Source organism: Arachis ipaensis, chromosome B07 (assembly GCF_000816755.2).
Source record: "Arachis ipaensis cultivar K30076 chromosome B07, Araip1.1, whole genome shotgun sequence".
Taxonomy (NCBI): Eukaryota; Viridiplantae; Streptophyta; class Magnoliopsida; order Fabales; family Fabaceae; genus Arachis; species Arachis ipaensis.
In genome coordinates, this window is record NC_029791.2 from 120,270,565 (window position 1) to 120,279,869 (window position 9,305).

At 36.9% G+C, this 9,305-nt stretch overlaps 1 protein-coding gene across 1 annotated transcript in view; it reads left to right on the forward strand.

Annotated features, from left to right (window-relative positions):
- Positions 2,755 to 9,305, forward strand: part of LOC107606111 — an 11,730-nt gene continuing 5,179 nt past the window's right edge. Inside the window, exons 1-2 of the mRNA XM_016308089.2 lie at positions 2,755 to 2,809; positions 3,845 to 3,847. The gene's annotated coding sequence lies outside the window, so the exon portion shown is untranslated. The remainder of the gene's footprint in view (positions 2,810 to 3,844; positions 3,848 to 9,305) is intronic.

Consider the following 9,305-nt stretch of genomic DNA (forward strand, 5'->3'; position numbering starts at 1 on the left):
CTTCAATCATCATTTCTCTTTTTCCTTCTTAACCTAATTTATTTTAGTGTTACATATTCTTTTTTCCTCTTTTCTTTTTTTTTTTTTACAAATTTAATTCTAATTGGTTATTCGATTATCTAAATAATTCCAATATAGATTTAATTCGTTTAGATTGATGCGTGAGCATATTTCTTATCTTTTCCTAATAAATTTGCATTTGAATTTGTTAAGTTTAATCAAGATTTAGGTATTTTAAACCACCATAAATGCTACTTTGAGTTTTTTGCAATTTGATTTATTACAGGTGGCATTCGGGCGAGTTTAACAGAGTTTGTGTAGAAGAAAAGGAAGAAAATGGATGATACTATCAACCCTGACCTCCTCGCATTCCAACGAGCGTAACTCGAGCTACAGAGGTCCAATTTATGCGATTTCAGCGGCATTGGAAAGCCAACTTCCAGAGCTTTTTAATAATATATAATGATTTATACTTTTCTTCTGGAATCACGGCGCCAAACGCCACCAAGGTGGCACTAAATTTCAGCCAACTGAAGTTTGGCGCTGGACTTATAATACACCACACTTGATGCAGCCTTGGTGGCGCCAAACTTGGGCAGTTTGGCGCCAGGAGCAACTCATGGACACACTAACTTGCAGACAGGGTGGTGCCAAACTTGGCCCAACCCAAGTTTGGCGCCAACTTCAGATTCCAGGACGGTCCCCACATCTCTATGAAGCCAACAACGAGATCTTTAGAGATTTTTTATTAAAATTTTATTTTATTTACAATTAGAAGAGATATTATTTAATTTTAGAAAATATATTTCACATTAATTAGGATTAGATATAAAAGGAGAAGAGGTCTTGGCCTATGACTTCTCCTCTTCCGCTTCTTCTCGACTTCCGCACTTTACACTTTTCTATAATAGAGTTTATTTCCTCCATGAGCAACTAAACCTCCATTGTTAAGGTTAGAAGCTCTGTTTATTCTATGGATTAATACTATTACTCTTCTATTTTAATTTATGTATTGATTTCAATTTCAAGGATTTGTTTTCGTTCTTCATCTTAAGGATTTGGGTAGATTGGAAGAATAACCCTTATTCTAATTGTGTTCTTGCTAAATCTTGAAAAAGTAATTTACTTGAACAATAGCTTGAAAATAATTTCTCCTACATCACTAATTATTTGGACTTAACGGGATACATGACATATAATCCTTTTATATTTGGGTAATTAGGGTTTTTGTGGTTGATAAACTAGAATTGGACTTAAACCACTAATTGAAATTAAGTGACCAAGGAATTGGCGGTTAACTAGGTTAAAGGAGACTAAATTACTAAGAAATTAAGGTTTAGTCAAATATAGTTTGTCATGAATTGAATCTTTCATGATTAAAATACTTGGTAAGAAATAGAAATCTGGAAGATAAATAACTCTGAAATCTTAACTGTTTTCTCTCATATTCTTCACATCAATTAACTGTTTGCTTTCTAATTCTCTGATTTACTATTTAATGCAATTAAACTCTCAAAACACCATTTTCTGCTTGTCTGACTAAGTGAATCAATCAACCATTGTTGCTTGATCCATCAATCCATGTGAGATCGATCCTCATTCACCTGAAGTATTACTTCGTACGACCCGATGCACTTGTCGGTTAGTTTGTGGTTTTCTAAATCCGCACCATAGATCTAATAACCAAAAGCAAACTAATCTGATCCAATTTAAATCAATTAAATTTAGTCGATTTGGTTCTTAAATTCTTCAAAATTTGACAGATTACATCTCTTAGATATGCGACCTTCTGTTACCTCACACCATAAATTTTCCCATTTCCATTCATTAGGAGTGACAATGGGTAGGGTAGGGTTTGGATCCAACCTTAGCCCTATCCGTGGGTTGAGATTTTTATATAAACTCAATCCTACTCTACTCGTGAGTTGAGAATATCCCAACCCTAATCCTACCCGTTTTAACCCGCGGATACCCGACTCTACCCGCGAGTTACTAAAAAGATGCAACATTATTATATAACTTGATGATAATTTAAAATAAAATTAATTTTTATGTAAAAAAAAAGAATAAACTACCATTTGTACCCATGAATTTTGCGAATGCTGACAAAAGTGTCCATTAAACAAGAAAACTAGCGTTGTACCCATGAAAGATGGGTTCCGTGTGACAATAGTATCCAAACCTTAATTCTTTGTTGAATTTTTAATAAAATTCTCAAATTACTCCTTTTATCTTCCCCAAATTCCAAACTTTTACCACCCTCACCTTTTGTCTTCTTCCGCCGCCACCAGCCACCAAAAAATTAAAAAGAGTAAAAACTGTGGATTATTATTTGAGGCTATTGTTCAAATATTACAGATTTGTAGATTTGGTGCAGAAAAAAATTTGAAATTAACCAAAAAACGTACATTTTTGTTTCTTGGTGTTACTGTGGGAACAAGAGGGGCAAAACCAAGAATTTTTGGGAATAGAAGGAAGGATAGGTCGGAGACAGAATATGTGGTAGCCTCAGTCGCATTTGTTGCAGAGGAGAAGTTTTGCCGGTGACTCACTGGAGGAGCAACGCTTGCAGATGACGTCGTCGTCGAAGGCGGGGTTGGGAGCGTGGGTCCTTCTTCGCCCTGCATTCTCTTGGCTATATCTTCGATCACACTTGGCATGTCCAGAACTCTGCTAAGTAGTGCTTGGAGTCACCGTTGGAAAGAGACCGTGGCTGCCGACCTCTTGTTAGCTCTAGTTGTTGAACTCTGCTACTTGTTGCTTTGGAATAAGAAGAACAACAATATTCAGGTTGAAGAGCTTGAAAAGGGTGTGCTTTATGGTGTGTGTTGCAGTAACAACAATTCTCTGAGTGTTGTTGTTGCATCTAAAGAAGAAGGAAACAACAAGGGTAATAATGTTGAAGTTGATTTGGATTTGGAGAACAAATTGAGATTAGAAAAAAGAGAGACAGAGGTTGAGGATAAAGGTTGGAGGAAGACATCAAGTGCTAGGGTCTCAAGGGAATGGTGGCTGGCGGCGGCGGAGGAAGACGAAGGGTGAGGGTTGTGAAAGTTTGGAATTTGGGAGAAGATAAAAGGGGTAATTTGGAAATTTTATTAAAAAGTCAATAAAAAATCAGGGTTTGTGTATTGTCGTACGGAACCCATCTTTCATGGGTACAACGTTAATTTTTTTTTATTTGATAGGTACTTTTGTCAGTGTTCGCAAAATTTATGAGTACAAATGGTAGTTTATTAAATAAAAGTATTAAATTATCAATGAATAATTTTCTCTTAGTGATGAAAAATATTTTGCATATAGTGAGAGATCTTTAATTCAATATCCACTTAAAAAATATTTTTATATAAATATATAAGATATACATATATAGGATGCGGATTGATAAGATAGGGTTGAAACTCAATCCACACTCTACCCAATCGAGTATCCACGAATAGAATGTATATTGTGACTCCTTCTCCTGTACGAAAAGTTCTCTCTTCATCTCCAATTTCTATAAGAGTATATAAGTGTTCCGGGGCTTACCTAGAACCGGACGGTGGTTGGGCTTGTTTGTGAGGCCCAAGCGCAGGAGGAGTGTGGTCTCCGACTTGGTTTACGTCTGGGAGTCGCCTCCGAGTTGTGTGTTCCAAGAGATGGGGGGTGGTACCTGCAAAGACACTCCGATGCCTAAGTCAGCATGGGGTTAAGCAGGTTTAGAATGTATTGGAACTTAGAGGTACCTGAGGAGTGTCAGGGTATTTATAGTGGTAATCCAATAACCACCGTTGGAGTAGTGCCACTTTTTTAGGTGGATAACCGTCCCTTTATCTAGGGATTGTTGGGATATGGCTTCTAGAAGTGGGTTGAGAGATTTTAGGGGCATTACTTATTTGAATAAGTGTTATCTGCCAGCTATCTCTTGAGCCCGACTTCTTTGGAAAGAAGTCTGTGTTGAGTCCGACCTCTTCTAAAGAGGTCGGTGAATAAGAAGGCCAATCTTTGGATTGGGCCTTTTAGTGTATTTGGACATGGGCCTTAGTGTTGGGCCAGTGTATGAACAGTGCCCCTACTCGAGTTCAATCTCTTTTTCTTAAGAGTTGGATTCGAGTATTTGAACTCGGGCTTATAGGCTCTGTATGATTGGTTTTAGCACATCTTACTTAACCAAAGAATATTTCTTGTCCTAGTTTCGTACAACTCGTTCAATTCGAGTTGTTTTGAGGATACATGACTTGTTTTAATACAAATCACCTTTCTGAAACTTATTCTGATTTCTTACGACTTGTTTTGATACAAATCGTTTATTTCAAAACTCGTAATTATTTTTTAGTATAACCTCATCTAGCTCGTTCAATGCGAGTAGTTTTAAGGTCTTACGATTTGTTTCATTTCAAATCGTTTAATTAAAACGTGGCTATTTCTTGATCTAATTTCATACAACTCATTTAAATTCGAGCTGTTTTCTTAGGACTTCACAACTTGTTTCAAGTACAAATTGTTTATTTTGAGTCCTTTTAAAGTATCAGATCATCTTTATAACCATCGGACTTCGTTGCTTTATCCATTATGCCCCTGCTCGAGGTCGAGCTTTATGAAGTCGGACTCGAGCAATCAAGCAGAAAGAATTTTCGAATGAAGCCTTTTTTTTGTTGAACTCATTCATTCTGAGTTTATAGATGACTTGTTTTTTATACAAGTCACTTTTTTGAAGCACAACTCGTTATATATCAAGTTGTTTTGTGCAATTTGTTTTAATACAAATTGTTTAGATCATATGGTTATTTTTTACTCGATTTTGTTCAACTCATGAGTTCGAGTTGTTTTAAATCATCAAGCCGTATTATAACCATTGGACACTAATTTGTACCTCGTCGCTTTATCCAAGCGACCATTGAAAATGTCAGCTCGTGATTTTTGCGCTTTGTCGAGCATAAATTGGCGCCTTAGGTGAATGGATTATATGCTTATTCCCTCCCTTTCTAGTTTTTACAAGGTTGTCATCCTTGTGTATGATGCAACTTGTTTTATCCAAGTTGTTTTGGAGGATAGTTTTTACGTTTCGATTTTGTTCAAAAACGTTTACAATCCTTCCTTTTTAACTCGTTTCTATACGAGTCATTTGGTTGAAGTGATTCATTTTTATACAAATCACTTTTTAATGCTTTGCTTTAATGATTTGTTTTGATACAAATCACTTTTTAATGCTTTGCTTTAATGATTTATTTTGATACAAACCATTTTTAAAGCTTTGCTTTTAGATAGACACGACTTGTGCTTGACACAATTTCGTTGAAAATATGGTTGACTGGCATAACTCGTTTAATCCGAGTTATCCTTATGTTGTTGTGAATACTAGAACGAGTTTTCTTGGAACAACTTATTTTTGTGAAATTGTTCCATTTTATACGACTAGGTCGTTTATTTTTAGAACTTGTAGAGATGGGATCGTGGGCTTGAGATTTTGTACGATCCATTTGTTATCCGTGTGGATCGAGTTGTTAGATCGTATTTATGCCTTGAGGGGCATATTTAGTTAAGTTAATTTTGCGACTTGTTCTAAACACAACTTTTTCAACCCGTTTGGCCCGAGCTGTTTCGAGCTGTTTTCTTTCCAATTCGCATATGTAACTTCTTTCCACCAATTGGTTCCTCGTCGCTTCATCCAGGCGATTTCTATATGATCGGTCCGTGATTTTTGTGGTTTATCGAGCTTCAATTGGTGTGTGTTAATTGTAGAAAATCAATTTTCATAAGGAATTGTTTTATCTCCTTATGTTGGAGGTGTGTTGCGACCTAGGTAGTTCATCACTTTTGAGGTCGAACACTTTGTAGTAGCCCTTTTCTAAGATCTCAGTAATCTTGTAGGGTCCTATCCTTTTTGTTGTCAGCTTTCCTTCGCCCGAACTCAGTAGCCTGATATTTTTTCTTATCAAGATGAGGTCTTTTGCGACGAATCTCGTAGCCATTCTTTGTCTCAAGAGCTCTTTCCTTATCCGAGTTTGCTCTCGAATTTTCGGAAGGGGGCCAAGCTTTTCTTTTTTAACTTGAATGTTATCAACTTCATTGTAGAATTTCTCAAAACCTCTTTTCTTATCTGAGTTTGCTCTCAGATTTCTGGAAGGGAGTCAAGTTCTTCTTACGTGCTCTAGCATCATTGTAGAATGTTGTCTTTGGTTAATAATTTTGGACTTGGCTCTCATAATAAGCCAGTGCCCTTACTCGAGGTCGAGCTTCATAAAGTCGGACTCGAGTATTCAGTCATGCCATTCTTGAATCTTACTATTTGTTGCTATGTGACTTTTACAAGTTATTTTGGACTCTCTTTTTGGGAGGTCGGATAACTTGTTTTATACTTGTTGTGTCAACTTAGTAAGGTCGGATACTTATCTCTTGGCTTGAGGAGGCATTCTTATAAATCGCCATCCTTTCTCAATTTGTTTTAAACAAATTGTTGTGAGGTCGGGTTTACATCCTCTTCGTGTTGATGTTTGATTATGATCACGCTGTCCTTAAGTTATTTGTGCAATTCGTTTTAGGTTTGTCCCTTGCCAGCTTGATTTAGTACAAGTGGCTTAATGAGGTCGGACCACGATTTGCATTTATAACTTCTTACACCACTTTGGATCTCGTCACTTCAAGTCAGAAAAAGTGTGCATTAGGGAGTAAGGTGCGCTTTCTATCTGTAGTATCCCTTTTGTTATAGACATGGCACAATCTAGGTAGATTGTTTTCAATTAAGTCGAGTATGTTGTAGTAGTTCTTTTTCAAGTCTTAAGTGACTTTGTTGGGATCTTTTCATTTTGGTGTTGGCTTTTCTTCGTCTGATTTTAGCCCGATGTCATTTTGGATCAAGACGAGGTTGTCAGTTGAGAAATTTCTTCGTATGACCTTCTCATGACCATTTATGCTTGGGATCTGGTTCTCGAAGTCGTACCTCAAGAAAGAGGTCGGACTTTTCTTTGTAAGCTCTAAGCTTATCCGACCTTGTTGTAAAGTCGGACCTTTAAAAGAGGTCGGACTTTTCTTTGTGAGCTCTAAAAGAGGTCAAATTTTTCTTTATAAATTCAGAGATTTTGACTTCATTGTGGTCTGACCTTTAAAAGATGTCGGAATTTCTTCATAAGCTCTAGTCGGATTTTTATTTGTAGACTTGAATCCTCAGAAGAGGTCAAATTATCTTCATAAGCTTAGATCCTTAGAAGAGGTCGGATTTTTCTTTCTAAGCTTGGAAAGAGGTCGGACTTTCTTTCTAAGCTTGGAGGTTTTCGACCTCATTGTAGACTCTGATCTTTAAAAGAAGTCGGAATCTCTTTTTAGTATTCTTCGAGGTTTTCGACCTCATTGTAGAGTTGATCGTGGAAGAGGTTGGATTTTTTACAGACTCCAAAAAGAGGTCGGATTTTTTTTTTGTCGGCTCTAAAGAGGTCGAATTTTCTTTGTGAGCTCCCAACTCATCCGACCTTGTTGTAAAGTCTGACCTTTAAAAGAGGTCGGACTTTTTTTCACGAGCTCTCTAAAAGAGGTCGAATTTTATACAGCCTTCTCCGACCTGGTAGACTTCTTTGAAGTTGCTGAGATGGTTTCGTGGATCAGTAGATTCATCATAAGGATTCATGTTGGGATGTAGAAAATTCTTTAGGACCTTTGTACGCATGACTTCTTTAGAAAAAAGATCATCCCCTCCAATGAAGACTGTGCCTTTGTCACCCCAACTTTCTTTTTCCTTTGGATCGGATTCCAGTTTTTTTCCTGGAAGACATCCATCTTTATTGGTGTGCAAACAGCATCAAATTCTACCACAGGAATATTTCTTTCCATATTCATTGGCAGTGATGTAATTTGTGAGCAACCAACGAAAGATGTACTATGAGAATTTTTTGTATTATTCATTGCTTTGTTGTAATTGACATGTGAATCCACTGAAGAAAAAATTGGATTCATCACTCTGTTGTCGGATTGGGTTGCATTCAAATTGGATGATGCTGTGTATTTGGAACATGCAACTGCTCCATTCAATGAGTGGGTATCATGGATTTTTCCGAGATTGTAAGTTGGCACAGATGTCATTGTCTATCCTATTTCGCGAAGAGGTTGGGATTAGTCACGTTCCCTTTTCCTCTTTTTTTTTTTTTTTTTCACGTAACTTCTTTTGCCAATTGAATTTTCTGAATTGAAAATTCTTTTATTCAATTGGTTTTGAAGTTCATTTTTTTTCATGTAACTTATTTTGTCAATTGAATTTTCTGAATTGAAAATTCTTTTATTCAATTGGCTTTCGAGTTCGTCTTTTTTTTTTCACGTAACTTCTTTTGCCAATTGAATTTTCTGAATTGAAAATTCTTTTATTCAATTGGCTTTCGAGTTCGTCTTTTTTTTTTTTCACGTAACTTCTTTTGCCAATTGAATTTTCTGAATTGAAAATTCTTTTATTCAATTGGCTTTCGAGATCGTCTTGGTTTTCTTTCTACAATGGCCTTGGGACGGTGCTTTCTTCTCTTTTAATCTAATTTAACTGTAGAAGTAGAATCATCATCCCTATTTGATATCCTCTGCCCATTGGGAGAAGTTTTTACGGGATTTCTGGTATCCATAGAAACTGTATTCCAGCTTCTTTTTAACATGCTTGCATCTTATTCATGTCGAGTGATTGTCTGATTATGTTGTTGATCATCCGCCATTATCAAGAGTTGAGCTCCAGGTCCCCGACAACGGCGCCAATGTTCCGGGGCTTACTTAGAACCGGACGGTGGTTGGGCTTGTTTGTGAGGCCCAAGCGCAGGAGGAGTGTGGTCTCCGACTTGGTTTACGTCTGGGAGCCGCCTCCGAGTTGTGTGTTCCAAGAGATGGGGGGTGGTACATGGGGTTAAGCAGGTTTAGAATGTATTGGAACTTAGAGGTACCTGAGGAGTGTCAGGGTATTTATAGTGGTGATCGAATAACCACCGTTGGAGTAGACCCACTTTTTTAGGTGGATAACCGTCCCTTTATCTAGGGATTGTTGGGATATGGCTTCTAGAAGTAGGTTGAGAGATTTTAGGGGTAGTTACTTATTTGAATAAGTGTTATCTGCCAGCTATCTCTTGAGCCCGACTTCTTTGGAAAGAAGTCCGTGTTGAGTCCGACCTCTTCTAAAGAGGTCGGTGAATAAGAAGGCTAATCTTTGGATTGGGCCTTTTAGTGTATTTGGACCTGGGCCTTAGTGTTGGACCAGTGTATGAACAATAAGTATATAACTTCGTAGGTTCTTATTATTCTATTCAATAAAATATATTAAATGTAGTATAATTAAAATAAAATATATTTAATATTTTATAATTATC